The sequence below is a fragment of the Balaenoptera musculus genome, chromosome 13 (genome assembly GCF_009873245.2).
Source record: "Balaenoptera musculus isolate JJ_BM4_2016_0621 chromosome 13, mBalMus1.pri.v3, whole genome shotgun sequence".
In the NCBI taxonomy this organism is placed as follows: domain Eukaryota; kingdom Metazoa; phylum Chordata; class Mammalia; order Artiodactyla; family Balaenopteridae; genus Balaenoptera; species Balaenoptera musculus.
Genome location: NC_045797.1, coordinates 61,319,998 through 61,339,749, shown reverse-complemented (window position 1 = coordinate 61,339,749; position 19,752 = coordinate 61,319,998). Strand labels below are relative to the sequence as shown.

The 19,752-nt window shown below is 38.2% G+C and overlaps 1 non-coding gene and 1 pseudogene across 1 annotated transcript; both read right to left on the bottom strand.

The window, feature by feature from the left end:
* Window positions 1–385: 385 nt before the first annotated feature.
* On the bottom strand, window positions 386–1,108 carry LOC118906151 (annotated as a pseudogene).
* Window positions 1,109–13,494: 12,386 nt separating this feature from the next.
* LOC118906543 lies at window positions 13,495–13,601 on the bottom strand. Its single transcript, XR_005022524.1, has one exon. It is a non-coding gene; the product is annotated as a U6 spliceosomal RNA (small nuclear RNA).
* Between the last annotated feature and the right edge of the window lie 6,151 nt (window positions 13,602–19,752).

Genomic DNA, 19,752 nt, shown 5'->3' with positions numbered 1-19,752 from the left:
GGATACTTCTCTGGTTACTTCTGCTTGGGTCCTCCTGTTCTGGCCCTTGCCTCACAGACACAGTTGAAACCAAGAGGATTTCAGGGAAAGCAAAGAAACACTGTGAGCCAGACAGCTCTAAGAATCAATCAAGTAATGCTCCCATGCCATTGTAAAGCAATTATACTCCAATAAAGATGTTTAAAAAAAATAAAATAAAATAAAAAAATAAAAGCTGATGTAAAAAAAAAAAAAAGTAATGCTCCCATGGAGCAACATGACCCTCAGTCTGAACACTGAATGTACAGTCTAGTCAGTCCACAGGTCTTTTAAAAATATTTTATTTTATTAAAGGTCTTTACAGAGTAACATCCAGACTCCAGATCCAGCTGCCAAGGATACCCTATTATGCTATGAGTACTGGCTGGGGCATGGTAAGTGGCTCCAGCTTCCCACACTCCTCTTCAGAGATGGGAGTGGTGGGTGGTATCTCATTTTGGGGTTCCACAATGCTCACGAGGTCAGGAAGGGGCTTCTTAAGGCCAGTCTTACCACTTGGGTCCCAAGGCAGCATGACCTTCACTTTGATGCCCAGCACACCCTGACTGAGTAGCACGTGGCACATGGCAGTGCCAACATAGTAGTTAACAGAGTCCCAGATCATCAGGCCATCCACAAACTTCATGGATTTAGCCCTATGTCCTCAGAGTTTCCCAGTACCATGACTATGCAGGCTTTAGCCCCACATTCCATGATGAACCACAGCATACCATAGCAGGCCCTCCTCCACATAGCAAGTCCTCCTAGGAATCTGTAATACAGAGACTCTTCCTGGGTAATAGCACACAGACCTCTTGTGGCCACCTTTTCAGTATAAAGCTCTACACTGCCCTCAGGGAAGCTAGATCTTTTCTGAACCACAGCAGTCAGTCTGCAGACCTGCTGGCCCTTCTCACCAGGAACATTCTGCATACTGGTGGCCAGGATAATGATTTCTGTCATGGCTGGTGTAACTCAGAACTCTATAGTATCCATCTTCAGCCAGCTCCTGCGTGAGAAACTCATTCAGTTCAGCTTTGAAGATGTTATCGGTGACAAACTTCCTCTCCCTGGAAATTTGCACCACCATCTTGCCGCCGTGTGCTGCCATAAGGAAAAACTACTAACATATCTTGAGTTCGTACTATGTACCAGACACTTTTTTGAGTTTAGACTTTTGAGATCCAAATTACAGTAGTCTAAATATGTAGTTTTGTTTATCTCTATTTAACTACCCTATTCCTGAGTTGCGTTCCTGAAACTTGACTGTAGTAGAAGTTTTCCAGGTAAAGGAAAGAAAGGAAATTCAGGCCAGGAAATAAGTGGCATGAATAAATGACAGGAAATGTGAAAGTCTTTACCTGATTTGGGGAAAGGTGAGAAGTATAAGATGGGTGAAATATAAGGTGATGGGCATGGTGGGTGAAGATGACAAAGTCACCATCTTTATTGTACTCTGTGGGGGAAAACTTCAGGAGGGAGAAGATGTAGAAATTATTGGAGGCAGATAAGACTTTTTGTTACCTTACATCACACTTCTTTCATCTCAGTCGCTTTAGCTCTCAGTCCATCTCATTCTGGGGAGGAATGTGCTTTGACATCCAAACATTTTGATTCAGGATCTGTTTCAAGGAAGGCTTGATTTCTGTGAGAAAAATCTGGATGGGTTCCCAGCTTCTCCTCTGTCCGGCCTTCATTCACAGCATGCTTTCCTCATTCTCTTTGATGTGAATTTTCAGAACATCGTTGGGTGTAATCAGTATTCAAACATAATTTCAATAAACCCATCCAAAAGCAGGTTCAAATGTTTTCACAATACTTCTCACCAGCCTTGAGAGTGCTCTTTCTGGCCATCAGAGTCACCACCATAAAGTGTATGGGTTGGCCCTAAACAAGAATGGCCAACTAAGGGGACTAGTAGAGACAGAAATCTAGCACCAGTTCTGCTCCTGAAGTTGAGGAGCTCAACAGGAGGTGGCATCACCCCAAAAATAAAGCACTTGTTTTTTTCCCATACAAATAAACTACTTAGGCTATTAGCGGCCTTTTGGCCCAACAGAAAAAACAGGCCTACATAACACATTACTATTTCAGCCAGAAAGAATAATAACAAAAGAGAGATAATTTTGTCTAGAAGAAAATGAGTTGAACCCTCGGAGAATAACAAAATGTGACTTTATATAAAATAATACAATACATGTAAATAAGTGCCTGTCGTACAGTAAGCAGAACAATGATGTTTACTTATTACTAATATCGGTAATAATATTTCATTTTCATTATTTATTATTTTTAGTGTATTGAGAGTGTTTATGTAATTGATTTTTAAAGTTACCAAAAAAATCCATGGCTACCATTTCAGTGTAAATTGAATGTAGTTGTTCTGATCTATAAAAGAAGACAAAGGCTATCATGATATATATTTTAAAAGCTGATGAAAATATAGCAGTGTTTTAAGTTTTGACAGAACTGAGTGAGAAAGTACTCCAGAGTTATATTATTCTTGCTAATTTTCAGGATGCTTAAAATGTTTTATAATTTTATATAATATATAAATATTCTAATCTCCCAAATAGAAAAGACAGCCTTGATACTAGAAGTGGGGGCAAGGAAACTCTAACACTAAGTCAAGTGGCTGAGATCTGGTCCTATTTACTTCCTACATGACCTTGAGCTGATCAATTTACTACCTCTCTAACCAAGCATTTTCTCACCTATAAAATACAAGAATTGGACTAGAAGATCTCTCAGGTTCTTTGCTCAAATTTTATGACCAAGTCTACTCTTTGACAGCTAAAAAAGATAGGGCTGATTTTAGTGCATACTGTCTGTCCCCATATCTTGAAATTAACTGATTGCCTAGAAGGGTCAAAGATGTGCCATCTGCTTCTATTACCAATTACATTGTGAAGCTGCCTCAAGTTTAAAAAAGAAAAATTTAGTGAAAAACAGAAGTTGGCAGGATATGTGCTGTAAATAATATCACCCCCACACATTTACTGAATAATTCATAACCAGTACGTAGTAGAAGCATAATTTTTAAAATGACATTTTCCCCAAATACCTGAATGTTCTGACATCAGTAACAAATGATTTAGTTGGCATTACCTTAAAAATTACAGTGTTTAGAGATTGACATCTCAGATTTAAATTTATTTTATTCTTATCAATTTCCTTTAAATCAACTTTGCTGTATTATATCAGAATGAAATATTTGCCATAGTTGACTATCCCTCATTATTTTTCACATATCCTTTTTTTAATATTCTTTATCCCATGTTTTTTCTTTTGAAATATTCCATTTTTCCTCACCAGTGAGACCCTTCACTTTCATTCAAACTGCATAAAATAATCTTACAATTTGATAAATTAATATAAGAACATTTTATTTAATTATGTATAAGGAGAACTAGTATTACGTTAGTGATTTTTCAATCTGGTACAATGAAAACATACTTGTTCCAATTTATTTTACTCACCACTATCTTCTTTTTTTTTAATTTATTTATTTTTGGCTGCGTTGGGTGTTCGTTGCTGTGCGCGGGCTCTAGGTGCATGGGCTGCAGTAGTTGTGGCTCGTGGGCTCTAGAGCGCAGGCTCAGTAGTTGTGGCACATGGGCTTAGTTGCTCCGCGGCATGTGGGATCTTCCCTGACCAGGGCTCAGAACCCATGTCCCTTGCCTTGGCAGGCGGATTCTTAACCACTGCGCCACCAGGGAAATCCCTCACCATTATCTTTTATCCTCTCTACCATTTTATATTGGCCTCCTCAAACTGCAGTTTGCTCCAATTTTTAACGAAATTGTATTGCTGTTCAAATTCTTTCTCAAATGGGATGAGATATACTTATGTCTTCTACTGCATCACCAAGTTACACCACAAAACACTAAAACAAAGTGAGATTATATGAGGAATTTTGCATAGCAGTACTCCTACACCAATTACAATTTACAAGGAGCATTAGTATCAGCTGTGTCTCAGAACTTCAATCCAATGTCAGCTGAGTCTCCCAAGTAAGCCAATCATAGCCCTTCCCACCTTTAATTGCAATCCCATAACTGCCTCCCTTTGAGAATTCAAGGTGCTTCCCTGAGAGTTCTCCAATCTGCCAACACAACCTCTAACCCATTCAGGTCATATACACTTTTTACAAGAATGCAGGGGCATCTCCAGATTTTCTGAATAGGAAGGGCTTCTGGGCAGCTCTCTGATTTGAAGAAGTAGTTATATAACTTGAAGCCAGATACATAGAAAACTTGCTATTTTTCTTAGATTGTATGAACATACAGATTGTTTTGGGGGTTCCCCTCGTCATAAGCCATCCCTTGGTTTCTCAGCTGCAACAGTGACTTGACTTTTCATTTGACCAGGAAGTCCTATTACAATCCAAGTCCCAGAGGGTGGGAGTTAAGTCCACTTCCTTATACAGGCTTTCAGATGTTAACTATGCTGTGGGATACTGTCTGGCTAGGGCAAATGGCTTTGTGTACAAAATGAAGTTTTCCTTTTACTCAGCGTGAAAATTTTCTATCTGTTGACAACTGTCATGATTAGCCATCCTGGAGAACTCTTTTTACTGGCTCAAAAGTATATGTGTTGAATTTTTTAACTTTTTATTCATTCTTTCATTTATTCAATAAATATTTATTGAGAGCTCACTACTGTGTGTCAGGTATTGTTCTAGGCACTTTGTGAGTACTTGAAAATTGACTATAGATTGATAATAAAATAAAACCCAAATGAGTGCTTTTGGTGGGGTTTTTGTGCTTATTTCAACCTATGAATTACAATGTTCTTCAACACTATAGCTTAAGAGTAAATAAAGAAGGGCTAAATGACAGACCTATGGATAAATAGACTAAATATCTACCTAAAAGTCTTCATTTGAGCTCACCACCCACATGTTTATTCTCTCTCTCTCGTTCTCTCTCTCATTCTCTCTCTCTCCCCCTATCACACGCCTAAGGTTCCCATTCATATTTCCAACTCTATGCTTAATGACAGATACCTCCTGTCAGTGAATAATGTGTTACCACAGATGGGTAGCACACTACCCCCACTTAAACTCATCTTCTGCCTTGGATAGATCACCCACTCAGTTGTAGTACCAATGGGTCCCTTGGGAAGTGGGCACTGAGATGATGTTAGGAGTGCAAGAGGTTTATTGTGTTGTGACTGGAGAAAGGGTGGGTTAATGCTTGTGAGGAATAAAAAGGGAGAGGAAGCAGGATGGGATGGGGAAAAGATCAGATCACCACACAGATCTGACAAAGTCTTGCCAACACAATGAGGAGCAGTGGAACAACGCTTTATCAGGTAGAAATGGCCAGGTCCTAGTACCTCTGTGCTCAGTAGCTGGCTAGTCACTGCCCAGGAAGAGCATAGCTTCATCTGGAAAACTGAAGTGGATCCTGAAGGCATTAGCAGCTGGAGGCTGTCAACTGACCGCACTCCCCATAGCTGAACATCAAGTTCTATCTTGAAGGAAAATCCAAGCCCAGGCAACCACAGTGTTCTCGAGAACAGAGCCCTAAGGAAATGGAATAAGACACTCCTAAGAATCAGACCATGAACGGAAAGAGAAAGAGCTGCCTAGAAGGGATGTAGGAGGACTGAGAAGAGTGACCAAAGGAGATACCCAGAACATCTCTTGGGTACCTGCGTCACAGAGGACCCCAAAACTTTGTGACAACTGCAGGGAGTGAAGACATGAGCCTAGTGTTTTAATAATCTGACCCCGGAGCAGGAATCACTCCTGGCTCCACCACGTAAGAACCTGGTGATATTGGTCATTACCCAACCTCTCCACATTGCAGCATCCTTATCTGTACAATGTATTAATGTAAGAGGAGTACTGAAAATTAAAGATAAAGATAAAATCACTATAACATATTAAGTCCTCAATATTTATTTACCATTACTATTGCCATTGCTGTTGTTGCCAGTTGTTGTTCTATTGAAGACCTTGTTAACCTACTTCAGATTTGCCCCAGATTCCCAGGGCAGGGCTGCTAGGATACAGTCTACTTGAGTGGATAAGGCAGACTCTGGAGATGAACTGCCTGACTTCAAATCCCAACTCTACTATCTAAGAGTTGTGAAGTCTTGAGTAATTATTGAACTTCTCAGTGCCTCAGTTTTCTAATCTGAGAAGGATAACAACAGTACATATTTCCTGAGTTTATTTCAGGAAATGTACTTAGTACAGAGCAAGCCACTTAGTAAGTGCTCAATAAATGGTAGCTGTTAGCACTTAAAAGTACTTTTGCTTTATTATAAAATAAATACATTTATTTTAAAACATTTCAAAAATAGTTTTAAACTAAAACAAAACCCAAAAAATTCCATTTGTTTCCTGTAAAAAAGACTAAATGCTTCTCAGTTTGTACAATCCCAAATAGTCTACATAGAGTCAGCCAAAATTCTATGTTGCTTTTTGCTAGTACCTAGTATGTTTTCAACATACTATTTAAATATTCTTTACTTATTCTTTAATGACTATCTTACAGGTCACTGTAAGGAAAAAAACCTCCATCATCTGCATAAATTCTGAACTTAACTTTCTCCTCGTTCCAGCTCAAAAAGCAAAAATGTATGCAATGGACTCAAGTGGAAAACTGTTGATGCATGTTATTCCTTGGTCTGTGTTTTTAGTTTTGATTCTAGGTACATCCACAGACTAGATAACATCTGGTTGGAAATCTTTTCAATAATCTAGGTCTTTGGCATCATGTTGACAAAACTGGATGATTGATTGTTCCTGACATATTTTTTAATCCAGATGTTTGGATTTCCTGAAGGCCTGGCCCAAGTGTTGGTTTGTTCTTGGAATGATATTATGGTGCAAGCATCTTGAAATTCAGAACTCTATTTTATAAACCTACTCAGCAAAATGCCCTATACACTTAATCCCATAAATGCTACTTGATTTTTTATTCAACCAAATTGTTAATTGAAAAGGCATTGAGAGGATTCTAGAGATGCAATACTCAGGAAATGTATTAACAACAGAGCACAAAAATGAAGAAACAATCACTAAATGGCATTTATGAATTTTAGGTACAAACTCCAGACTTCCATAGACTTACCTCAAGTCCTGAAAAAGACACGGTTAAGTTACTCTTACCTCAAGACCTGAAAAAGACATGGTTAAGTTACTCTATCTTACAGCTGGATTGTGTTCTGAATGCCTGTTGGTAGTTAGAATGAATTTACCCATTGTCAAAAGTTATAAAGATGGTAAAGTTCCAAGGTTAGTCCACAAAAATCTGTTTAACTGGCAACAAAGCTGCATATTATTAACCAACTCCCAGAGCTCTGCCTTGAGTCTTCTGGGTTCTGCATGTCCCAAGACTTTAAAGTACTTAGTTATAAATAATCCCTAAACTGCTCTAAACCAGGGAGGGCCTAAACTGTAACCCCTGATCTCAACAACTCCAGCCTTCAAGGGCTGACCAGTTGTGGAGAGTGGGCCTAGTGGTGTCTCTGTTGCTAGGCAGCTTCCACCTCAAGAAAGCAAGATTAAAACATGTGGACATACCAGTAATATTTACTGCCTTAATTTTCCCTCCAGTTTATACTTCCCAGAGCCTAATTTCATAACACCTGATATTTCCCACTTTTAATGTCTTTCTAGTCTTATTTTTTTCTTCTTAGTCTTTTGGTGGCTGGTCTTTTAAAGACCAATGTGAAGAATTTTAATATGCAATTATAAACCCACAATAGTCCATAAATTTGGTTCCTCCTTCCCTAACACCAACAAATTCAGTCCTGGAACCACCAATAATTGACCAAAAATATGAAAAATGTTGGTGATTCAATGTGAATTAAAGAAAATAAAAAGTAAACTCATATATATTGAATGTGATATCATCTTGAAAATGTATATATCTCATCTTTATTCATTATTTTCTGGCTCACTGTCAGCTCAGGCATTTATTCCCAGAGCCTTCCCTGATCCCACCTCCACCTCCTCCAGCCTTGTTACACGTCTCTCCTCTGTGCTTCTAACTTCCTTATGTCTTTCTCTGTGATTGCCCTCACCACATTGCACTAAAAATGTCTATTTATATATCTTTGTCTCTGATTAGATTGTAACCTTCTGGAAGCAAGAACTTTGACTTATCTGTCCTCTCATCCCCCGTACTAGCAAACTGCCTGTATATAGTGTAGGTGCTCAAGAAGTTTTTAGGAATAAATTACCCTCTATCAGGCACCAAACAATATGCAAGATGTTTTTACAAATATTTGGATTTATAATGTAATACTATAAATATTTTTAAATTGTAGGTATTATCACATGTAATTCTAGCAAAAAAACCTTATGAGATAGGTAAGACTATTACCAGTTTAGAGGGGTTTAGTCACACCATCAGAAAGGGTCAGAACTGGCACTGAAAGTCAGAGTGAAGGATCTCCAAAGCCCTGTGTCCACCACTCTTTCCCATTGCTTGTATGAGCTATTGGCACTCCAGAATGATGTGTTACTCACTTTTCTCCAAAATAAACCATCTACTTGTTCTCTTCCATTAATAGGTAATCAAGAATTAGTAAGATTTGCTTGCAATTATCTTGTCTTAGACATTACACTTAAGAGTCTAGTCAAGCACACATTTTTTTCTATCAATGTCCAAGTGACAGAATTAACCATGTAGCTTCATCATAATAATTGAGAGATAATTCCATCAGAAATCTCACAGGCCCTGGGTATGAGCTGCATGGGCTATATATGGAAAACCCAATCTTCTTTGTTAATTATAAGATCTGGTTTTTGTCAGCTGTTAAAAGGGCTTGGAGATGATGTGAAGATCCCTCTGGCCCTTGTGGGCACCATCATCATGAATTAATAGATGAAATACAGCCTGCACACACACTTGGAAAACACCACCAGCTTGTATTCTTCATAGACTTACATTTTCCACTCACAGGTTCCAGGATCAGAGAGGAAGTCGGGAATCATTAAAAACAACAGCTGAAAAAAGGCAGAAGGGCAGAGCTCACTCATTTCCTAAAGGCAACAAAATGATCAGGAGAACAAGTTCAGGACCCCTATGTCTTGTTGCAGAGAGTGGCAAGATTAAAAAGTGTAAGATGTTGCTGCCAAGATGCTGAGGAGCCATCTCAGAGAACCTGGAAGGTGACTCCAAGACCTATGGTCAGAGCATGGACTTCCAGTCAATCCCCTAAATCATATTCAAGATGAGGCCTGCCCTCGGGGGTCAACATGAAGGCTCCAGATCAGCATATGAGTGTGAAACACCTGGAAAAAGTAGGGCGAAAATCAAAGCTCATCTCTTAGTGAAGAGGAAATCTAGCATGATATTGGCTAGGGAAGGAAAGATACCCTGGATTGCTACCTAAGACAGAAGATGCTCTCATGGTGTCTGAGGTCAAACTAAGCACTTTTATCCTCAGAGACCTATAGGTGTCAGTATATTTGGGCCATTAGATCATTGTAAGAACAGACTCATCCACGTCGACCAACTTTAATCCCTCTGAATTTTTGCCTCTAGCGTTGTCTGTGGAATTTTACGTCCCATTTTGGGACTACATGAAGAAACCCATGTTCTCAGGTGACCTAGGGACCTCATCCAAATAAAAGAATGCCACCCTCCTTCTCAGATAGTTTAAACTCCATTGACAGTTGTCAACTCCATTGACAATTTCTCTGCTGGTCTATGTACAGATTCAGAGCTCAGTTAGGGAAGCTCTTTCTGTCTAGTTCCCCTGCCCCACTGTAAACCTAAAACCTTGCCCTACCAAAGAATAACTGGAAAATGAACTCTTCAGATAAACAAAAATTCTTTACCTAAAATCTGATTCTTTAATGAAGAGGAAATTTTTTCCTTTAGTCCAATAGTAGTCCAATAGTCTCTCTCCCCCCATCCCTGTTATTATTTTTGCTAAGTAATATTTCGTAAGTGACAACAGATTGCAGAACACTGTGCTTAGCATTATCACATATCTACAGCTTCAGACTGTATAAATTCAAACAATAAGTTTTGTGACCACCAAGAGACACAGTTGAAAGACCTAAAAAATGCAACAAGATGTAGATTTTACTAAAATTTTCTGATTGCCTATTATGTTATGCAAAGTGCTGACGCTCTGTGATAGTGAAAACTTTGAGTTGCAAAACATGGCAACCCAATTTAAACTAATATATGCAAAGTCAAGGGAATTCATTAGAAGACTTCTAGAGGGTTGCACCAACGCCAGAGTGAAGATCAGCCTAGACTCAGAAATGGAGCTGGGACTGGATGCACTATCCCAGACCGGACCAAAGAGTCCTTTAGTCCTTCTGTAAGGAGCCAGAACAGATTCTCCCTCTCTCAGTCTACTTTTCTCTATCTGCTTGACTCTTCTTTCTAACTGCAGTCCTTCTTCTGCTCGTAAGTTCATAGCACCGACCACCACAGGTCACCAATAGTCACTCAGTTTTATATTCTACCATACAAATACTCAGAGGGAGACATCTCCCTGTTTTCTGTCTCTACCTCTCTCCCCTCCTTTCTACCTGGGCCTTAAATGAGTCACTCAATTAAGGAGTCCCAAATTAGGCTTGAAGATAGTGAATTGCCAATAATATAATTTAACCGATTTCAGAAAAATATACAACAAAATTTCCATGTCATTAAGGATAAGATAGTGAAAGAAAACAAATATTACATTAAAACCACAGGGTTTACGTCATTGAAAAGTACAAAGATTTGCAAACCCATGAACGGAGTAACAAAGAATTATGAAAAATAAAGACAGCAAGGAAACAAAGCTCAGATCACTATGTAGATTTGACCAAGTCTTAGACAAACTAAAAGGCAGCTCCGAAGCAAAGAGTGCCTATTAGAGGAGGTCAGGGTTGGACAGAAATGGCCAGGCCCTAGTACCCCCTGCCATGCTCACTCATTGGCTGGAGGCTGCCCGAAAAGAGCAGAGCCATAGCTTGAAAGCTGAAGCCAATAACAGCAGGAAATTGTCTGCTAACTGCACTCCTTGCAGCTGAATAGCAAATTTTTTCTTGAAGAGAGATTTAAGTGACACAACTCCACTTCAGCAGTGTATAAAAGTAGAATGATAGCAAGGTGTATAAAAGCCTGCATTCCCATCAGCAGAGAGGACATGTTCATTTTCTTGTACCTTTACCAACCTTGAATATTATATGTGGTTGATTTTTTTCAGATTTTCAAGTTTTCTGTACATAGTATTTTCTTGCAATTTAAAAAAATAAAAATTAACTTCCATAAATATGGCTACAAAAATAAAATGTAGAATGATGTTTATCATTTTTTAGCTGCTCCAAAGCCATTCCTCTTTGTAAGAGCAACCCAGTTTTTATTCTGGGAAAGTTACTTCTCCTGCACATTGTACTGTGTCAATGGAAGAGCAATGCCAGTGTTATAAGCCGAATTGTGCCCCTCCGACACACACCCACACAAATTCATGTGTTGATGTCTTAATTCCTAGTACTTTAGAATGTAACTACATTTGGAGATAGGGTCTTTAAAGATATAAATTAAAATAGCATGATTAGAGTGAGCCCTAATCCAATATGATGCTGTCTTTGTAAGAGGACATTTAGACACAGACACGTATAGAGGGGAGACTAAGTGAAGATACATGGAGAAGCTGGCCATCTACAAACCAAGGAAAGAGGCCTGGAAAAGATTCTTCTGTCACAGTCCTCAGAAGGAATCCACCCTCCTGACACCTCAATGTTGCATTTCTAGCCTCTAGAACTGCAAGAAAATAAATTTCTGTTGCTTAAGCCACGCAGTCTGTGGTATTTTGTTACTGCAGCCCTGGAAAATTCATACAATCAGGCTTCTGTTTCCCACTATGAAAGAAAAGAGGAACAGATTCTTCTCCAGGATATAGCTGGGAGAAAGCTCATGATGTAAGCTTGGCCAATCAGAAGCCAACTCTCAAGACACTGAATCCCACCCCGAGGAGGGTGAGAAGACAGAGGTGCAGTTGGCGGTCATTCATGGCTGCTTCTGGTCACTCTGGCTGTGGACAGCTTGCTATGCCCCTGACTCTTCAGACAGCACCCCTACCTACCTACCACCTGACCCCTTCTCATGAATATTTCCCTCCCCACTAGTATCATTCCAGTAAATTCCCCAGTCAGGGTCTGATCCTTCAACCAGGATTCCTAACTGACACAGAAAGTTTATCTATTACTAAATAAATTAATTTGGCAGCAGAACGCAGCATGGAGAAACTGTTCATTGTTCGGGTAACAAACATATAAATATATAATTTACCACCCTTCAAAAATAAATCACTCCAGAAGGCAGGTATAAAAATAATCTTCTTGAATGGTTTAAGAAGCAAATTTTGAGACATTACTACTACCAAGAGAGATTTTCCCATAATTATTATGTTAGAGAAAATATGCCTGCTTTTTCAAATTTTTAACCATTTTTTATAAACTAAAAGTGTACTACATTTGCCCTTGCCTTCTTCCTAATTTGACTTTAGCAAGTCACAGGTAAAGATCTGTGAAACTAACTAGACTTTTCACAATTTGCTGTGGCATTTAAGTGGTTGTGTTTTTTGGTTCCAGGCCTTCTATTTTGAGAAAGAAGAACACAAATAGACCTCTTTCTGTACTAGCCTCAGACCAGAGGCCAGAAGCATAAAATCACATTATCTCAAAACCTGAGCCGATACAACTAACTGCATGGTACCCAGATTAGCCACTATTTAAATAATTGCATGTTAATAATATTGATGAATGATGCAGTACTACCTAAAGTAAATCTCTAACAGGGTAACTACCCTTGGTCTAATTCTGGTCAATATTTTTTGCAGTGACCTATGCAAAGAGTAGGAAAGTGTGCGTTTCAAATTTAACAAGCACAAAACTGAAAGAGATAACCAATATGTTAGACATACAAGTTAAAATTTTAAATGGTATTGATTTTTTTTTAATTGGAGTATAGTTGCTTTATAATATTGTGTTAGTTCATACTGTACAGCAAAGTGAATCAGCTATTCATACACATATATCACCTCTTTTTTGGATTTCCTTCTCATTTAGGTCACCACAGAGAGCTGAGTAGAGTTCCCTGTGCTACACAGTAGGTTCTCATTAGTTATCCATTTTATACACAGCATCAATAGTGTATATATGTCAATCCCAATCTCCCAGTTCATCCCATTCCTCCTTCCCCCTTGGTATCCATACATTTGTTCTCTACATCTGTCTCTGTTTCTGCTTTGTAAATAAGATCATCTATACCAATTTTTTCAGATTCCACATATATGTGTTAATATATGATATTTGTTTTTCTCTTTCTGACTTACTTCAGTCTGTATGACAGTCTCTAGGTTCCTCCATGTCTCTACAAATGACCCAATTTCATTCCTTTTTATGACTGAGTAACATTCCATTGTATATATGTACTACATCTTCTTTATCCATTACTCTGTTGATGGACATTTAGGTTGCTTCCATGACCTGGTTATTGTTAAAAAAACATGGAACGCTTCACGAATTTATGTGTCATCCTTGCACAGGGGTCACGCTAATCTTCTCTGTACTGTTCCAATTTTAGTATATGTGCTGCCGAAGCAAGCACTAAATGGTATTGATTGACACAATATAAAAACATAAAAAGATGACACTTTTAAATGTCTTGCATTCAGTATCAAAATCTTGAATTTAGTAACAAAACTGCAATGGCAATATATGTGGTTTTAAAATGCTCCAGGCAAACCATTTAACTGAGAAAAGTACAAAGGAATAAATTGAGATGTAGAAAATACACAAAGCAATACCCTATTTTTATACAACTACAGATGTGTATATACATATATACATACACACACAAATATATATATGTGTGTGTGTATTTAAACACATAAAATAAGGGCCTAAATTTTTGAATGCTTAGTCTCTAGGGATGAGTGTTTAGGAGGGAGGGGTGAGAAGAAGGGTTTCTCTTATTTTATTTTATATATTCAACTATGGTGTGAAACTTTTACCAAAATAATGTATATTCATGTATTAATTGTATAATAAAAGATTAATTAACCAAGTATATAAGGTGCAGGTTAAAAACTTTGAATTTCACCTTATGCTTCAAGATAAAACTTTTACGCCCAAATTACAGAAAGAATTAGTTCCAGGCTTCACTGGTCTAGTCAAACTAGTCAGAAAAAAATGTATTTGATCCTCAGAAGAATGTTTACCAAAATAAGGTATACACAGGGGAGGAAAAACATAATGGTTAGGAGCGGAGAATCCATTTCATATATTGGAAGAGACTGAACTGATTAACAAAGAAAAGAACAAGTTAAGGGGCAATTGAAGACTTTGAAAATATTTCAAACTACATCAAAAAAGGGGTCAAGAGTTTTAACTCGAGGGCACAACTAGAATCAGTGGAAGTATAGGAAGGCAGATGTTAGGTCACTAACAAAAATTCTAACAATTAGAGCTTCCCCAAAATGCAGCCCTTCATCTCTGGATGGGGCTAGGTGACCATCTGACAAAAATGTTACAAAAAGAATGCTTCTACTTCAGCATAATATTAATTATATTTTGTCTAGATTCATCTCTCTAATAAATTTTATCTGCAGTACACTTTCTTTATAGGTTCAAATTATCATGTTCATGTTCTATATTAGTTTTCTAGGTGTCCTATATAAAACTACCACAAACTGAGTGGCTTAAAACAGAAATTGATTGGTCTCACAGTTCTAGAAGCTAGAAGTCTGAAATCAAGGCATCACCAGGACCATCATCTCTCCAAAGGCTCTAGGGAAGAATGATTCCTGTAGTTGCTGTCAATCCTGCATATTCCTTGACTTGTAGATCCATCACTCAGATCTCTGCCTCAGTCTTCACATGGCCTTCTCTCCAGTGTGTCTGTATCTCTGTTTATTCTTCTTATAAGGACCCCAGTCATTGAACTTACCTAATCCAGTATGACTGCATGTTGATTTAACCAATTACACCTGCAAAGACTTTATTTCCATATAAGGTTACAATCTGAGGTTCCAGGTAGACATTTGGGGGTTGGGGACACTCTTCAACCCAGTACATGTTTAAATTATCATGAATTCTGAAACCCTTGACACAATGAGTTTGTTCTATACTTGAAGCCCAAGCCTGTGTCCATAATTCTGAAGGTAAATAGAAGAACCATACAGATTAGAAATGAAAAGGAAAGTGGAACTACTACATATACACAGTACAGAAGAGCCTGAGGTCTGGAGCAAGAATAAATGAATATAAAGGAAACAAAGTACAAAGACAAGGACCTTCTATAAAATTGGTATGATTTTTTTTTTAACATCTTTATTGGAGTATAATTGCTTTACAATGGTGCACCAGTTTCTGCTTTAAAACCAAGTGAATCGGTTATACGTATACATATATCCCATATCTCCTCCCTCTTGCGTCTCCCTGCCACCCTCCCTGTCCCACCCCTCTAGGTGGTCACAAAGCACGGAGCTGGTCTCCCTGTGCTATGCGGCTGCTTCCCACTAGCTATCTATTTTACATTTGGTAGTGTATATATGTCCATGCCGCTCTCTCACTTTGTCCCAGGTTACTCTTCCCCCTCCCCGTGTCCTCAAGTCCATTCTCTACATCTGTGTCTTTATTCCTGTCCTGCCCCTAGGTTCTTCAGAACCTTTTTTTTTTTATTATTCCATACATATGTGTTAGTATACGGTATTTGTTTTTCTCTTTCGGACTTACTTCACTCTGTATGACAGTCTCTAGGTCCATCCACCTCACTACAAATAACACAATTTCCTTTCTTTTTATGGCTGAGTAATATTCCACTGTATATATGTACCACATCTTCTTTATCCATTCATCTGTTGATGGACACTTAGGTTGCTTCCGTGTCCTGGCTATTGTAAATAGAGCTGCAATGAACATTGTGATACATGACTCTTTTTGAGTTCTGGTTTTCTCAGGGTATATGCCCAGTAGTGGGATTGCTGGGTCATATGGTAGTTCTACTTTTAGTTTTTTAAGGAACCTCCATACTGTTCTCCATAGTGGCTGTATCAATTTACATTCCCACCAACAGTGCAAGAGGGTTCCCTTTTCTCCACACCCTCTCCAGCATTTACTGTTTGTAGATTTTTTGAGGATGGCCATTCTGACTGGTGTCAGGTGATACCTCATTGTAGTTTTGATTTGCATTTCTCTCATGATTAGTGATGTTGAGCATTCTTTCATGTGTGTGTTGGCAATCTGTATATCTTCTTCGGAGAAATGTCTATTTAGGTCTTTTGCCCAGTTTTGGATTGGGTTGTTTGGTTTTTTTTGATATTGAGCTGCATGAGCTGCTTGTATATTTTGGAGATTAATCCTTTGTCGGTTGCTTCGTTTGCAAATATTTTCTCCCATTCTGAGGGTTGTCTTTTCATCTTGTTTATGGTTTCCTTTGCTGTGCAAAAGCTTTGAAGTTTCATTAGGTCCCACTTGTTTATTTTTGTTTTTATTTCCATTTCTCTAGGAGCTGGGTCAAAAAGGATCTTGCTGTGATTTATGTCATAGAGTGTCCTGCCTATGTTTTCCTCTAAGAGATTGATGGTGTCTGGCCTTACATTTAGGTCTTTAATCCATTTTGAGTTTATTTTTGTGTATGGTGTTAGGGAGTGTTCTAATTTCATTCTTTTTCATGTAGCTGTCCAGTTTTCCCAACACCACTTATTGAAGAGGCTGTCTCTTCTCCATTGTATATTCTTGCCTCCTTTATCAAAAATAAGGTGACCATATGTGCATTTATCTCTGGGCTTCCTATCCTGTTCCACTGACCTATATTTCTGTTTTTGTGCCAGTACCAGACTGCCTTGATTACTGTAGCTTTGTAGTATAGCCTTAAGTCAGGGAGCCTGATTCCTCCAGCTCCATTTTTCTTTCTCAAGATTGCTTTGGCTATTTGGGGTCTTTTGTGTTTCCATACAAATTGTGAACTTTTTTGTTCTAGTTCTGTGAAAAATGCCAGTGGTAGTTTGATAGGGATTGCATTGAATCTGTAGATTGCTTTGGGTAGTAGAGTCATTTTCACAATGTTGATTCTTCCAATCCAAGAACATGGTATATCTCTCCATCTGTTTGTATCATCTTTAGTTTCTTTCATCAGTGTCTTATAGTTTTCTGCATACAGGTCTTCTGTCTCCTTAGGCAGATTTATTCCTAGGTATTTCATTCTTTTTGTTGCAATGGTAAATGAGAGTGTTACCTTAATTTCTCTTTCAGAGTTTTCATCATTAGTGTATAGGAATGCAAGAGATTTCTGTGCATTAATTTTGTATCCTGCTACTTTACCAAATTCATTGATTAGCTCTAGGAGTTTTCTGGTAGAGTCTTTAGGATTCTCTATGTATAGTATCATGTCATCTGCAAACAGTGACAGCTTTACTTCTTATTTTCTGATTTGGATTCCTTTTATTTCCTTTTCTTCTCTGACTGCTGTGGCTAAAACTTCCAAAACTATGTTGAATAATAGTGGTGAGAGTGGGCAACCTTGTCTTGTTCCTGATCTTAGTGAAAATGGTTTCAGTTTTTCACCATTGAGGACGATGTTGGCTGTGGGTTTGTCCTATATGGCCTTTATTATGTTGAGGTAAGTTCCCTCTATGCCTACTTTCTGGAAGGTTTTTATCATAAATGGGTGTTGAATTTTGTTGAAAGCTTTTTCTGCATCTATTGAGGTGATCATATGGTTTTTCTCCTTCAATTTGTTAATATGGTGTATCACATTGATGATTTGCGTATATTGAAGAATCCTTGCATTCCTGGGATAAACCCCACTTGATCATGGTATGTGATCCTTTAGGATTGGATCTGTTGGATCTGTGCTATTGGATTCTGTTTGCTAGTATTTTGTTGAGGCTTTTGCACCTATGTTCATCAGTGATATGGGCCTGTAGTTTTCTTTTTTTGTGACATCTTTGTCTGGTTTTGGTATCAGGGTGATGGTGGTCTCACAGAATGAGTTTGGGAGTGTTACTCCTTCTGCTATATTGGTATGATTTTTTATATTTGTAATTTTTATGTTCTTAGATGTCCTGGTAGCATGTACATGGTACGTGCATGATATATCTCTGCAAATATATATAACAACATTAGTTCACTTTCTTTGTAATCAAAGATAATGCTACTATGAAAGCAACCTATTTGTGTGTATAGATGTGGACTTTGGGCCATCTTTCTATGAACAGCCACTTCCTGGCATCCACTGCAACAGATTATTGAGAGCTGGAATGATTCCCAGGAAAGTACATTGGAATTTGCTTTATTTTCTCATTAAAGTCGGGCAATTGCAGCGTATAGTACAAATTACACCTCAACTTAAATTACATGTTTTCCTTTAGCCAAGGGAGAATTCTTTTCTATTGTAATCTTCACAAGTGTATCTATAAATCCATAAATGAAAGGGGAAACTTTCTTTATATTCCCAAATAAATATCAGTGTGAGATTTTGCAATATGCTAACATTTAATCTTGCCTCATTGAGAAATGACTGTTCCGTGTAAGTGATTTTTCTAGTTAATTGTCAGAAACTCCAGATAGAGTTCTTTATCCATGAAATTTTAACTATATTAATGAGACCACATCATAAATGTATTACATTTGTCTGCATTGGTGAATGGAGCATAATAAATTATATTTAGCTTTTTTCCCTTATGATTTCAATCAAAAGTTACACATTTGTAATGGGCTGAATGGTGGCCCAAAAAATATGTTTATGTATGGCATGGGCTGAATTGTGCCCCCCACATTAACACGTTGAAGCCTTAACTCCCAGTATGTCAGAATGTGACTGTATGTGGAGATAAGGTCTTTAAGGAGGAAATTAAGTTAAAATGAGGCCTTTAGGGTGAGCCAAACTGACTAGGAAATTTGGACACACAAAGAGACACCAGGGGCACATGTGCAGAGAGGAAAGAACACATGAGGACACAATGAGAAGGGGGTAGTCTACAAGCCAAAGAGGGAGCCTTGGGAGACATCAAACCTGCCAACACCTTGATCTCAGGCTGCTAGCCTCCGGGACTGTGAAACAATAAACTTCTATTGTTTAAGTTACCAAATCTGTGGTATTTTGTAATGGCAGCACTAGCAACTCAATACGACGTCCTAATCCCTAAAATCTGTGAATAGTACCTTACATGGCAAAAGAGTGAATATTACTTTATAGGGCAAAAGGTGTGACTAAGTTAAGAATCTTGAATAAAGGAGGTTATCCTGGATTATCTGGGTAAACACCAAATGCCATCACAAGTATTCTTATAAGAGAGAGGCAGATGGCGTTTAGAGACACACAGAGAAGGAGGTGATGTGAAATGATGCAGCCACAAGCCAAGGAATGCCAACAGGCACTAGAAGCTGAAAGAGGCAAGGAACAGAATCTCTCCTAGCGGCTCTAGAGGGAGTTCAGCCCTGCCCAACTTCCAGCCTTCAGAACTGTGAGAAAATAAACTGTCCTTTTAAGTCACCAAGTTTGTGTTTAATTGTTATGGCAGTCTCAGAAAACAAATATGATAGCATACTTGGTTTTAATACAGTGATGTTCTCATGACTCTCGGCATATGGAGTTTCAAATTGACTATTCTGTATTTGTGATTGTATTGGAAGCACTTGCTCTTTTTCTGATGGTATCAATATAAACATATTGTTTCCACTGATTCACTCATTTAACATAAAAACATGCACCACAAATTATTTTTGAGAGTCAAAGGCTATTATGAGCTTCCTTA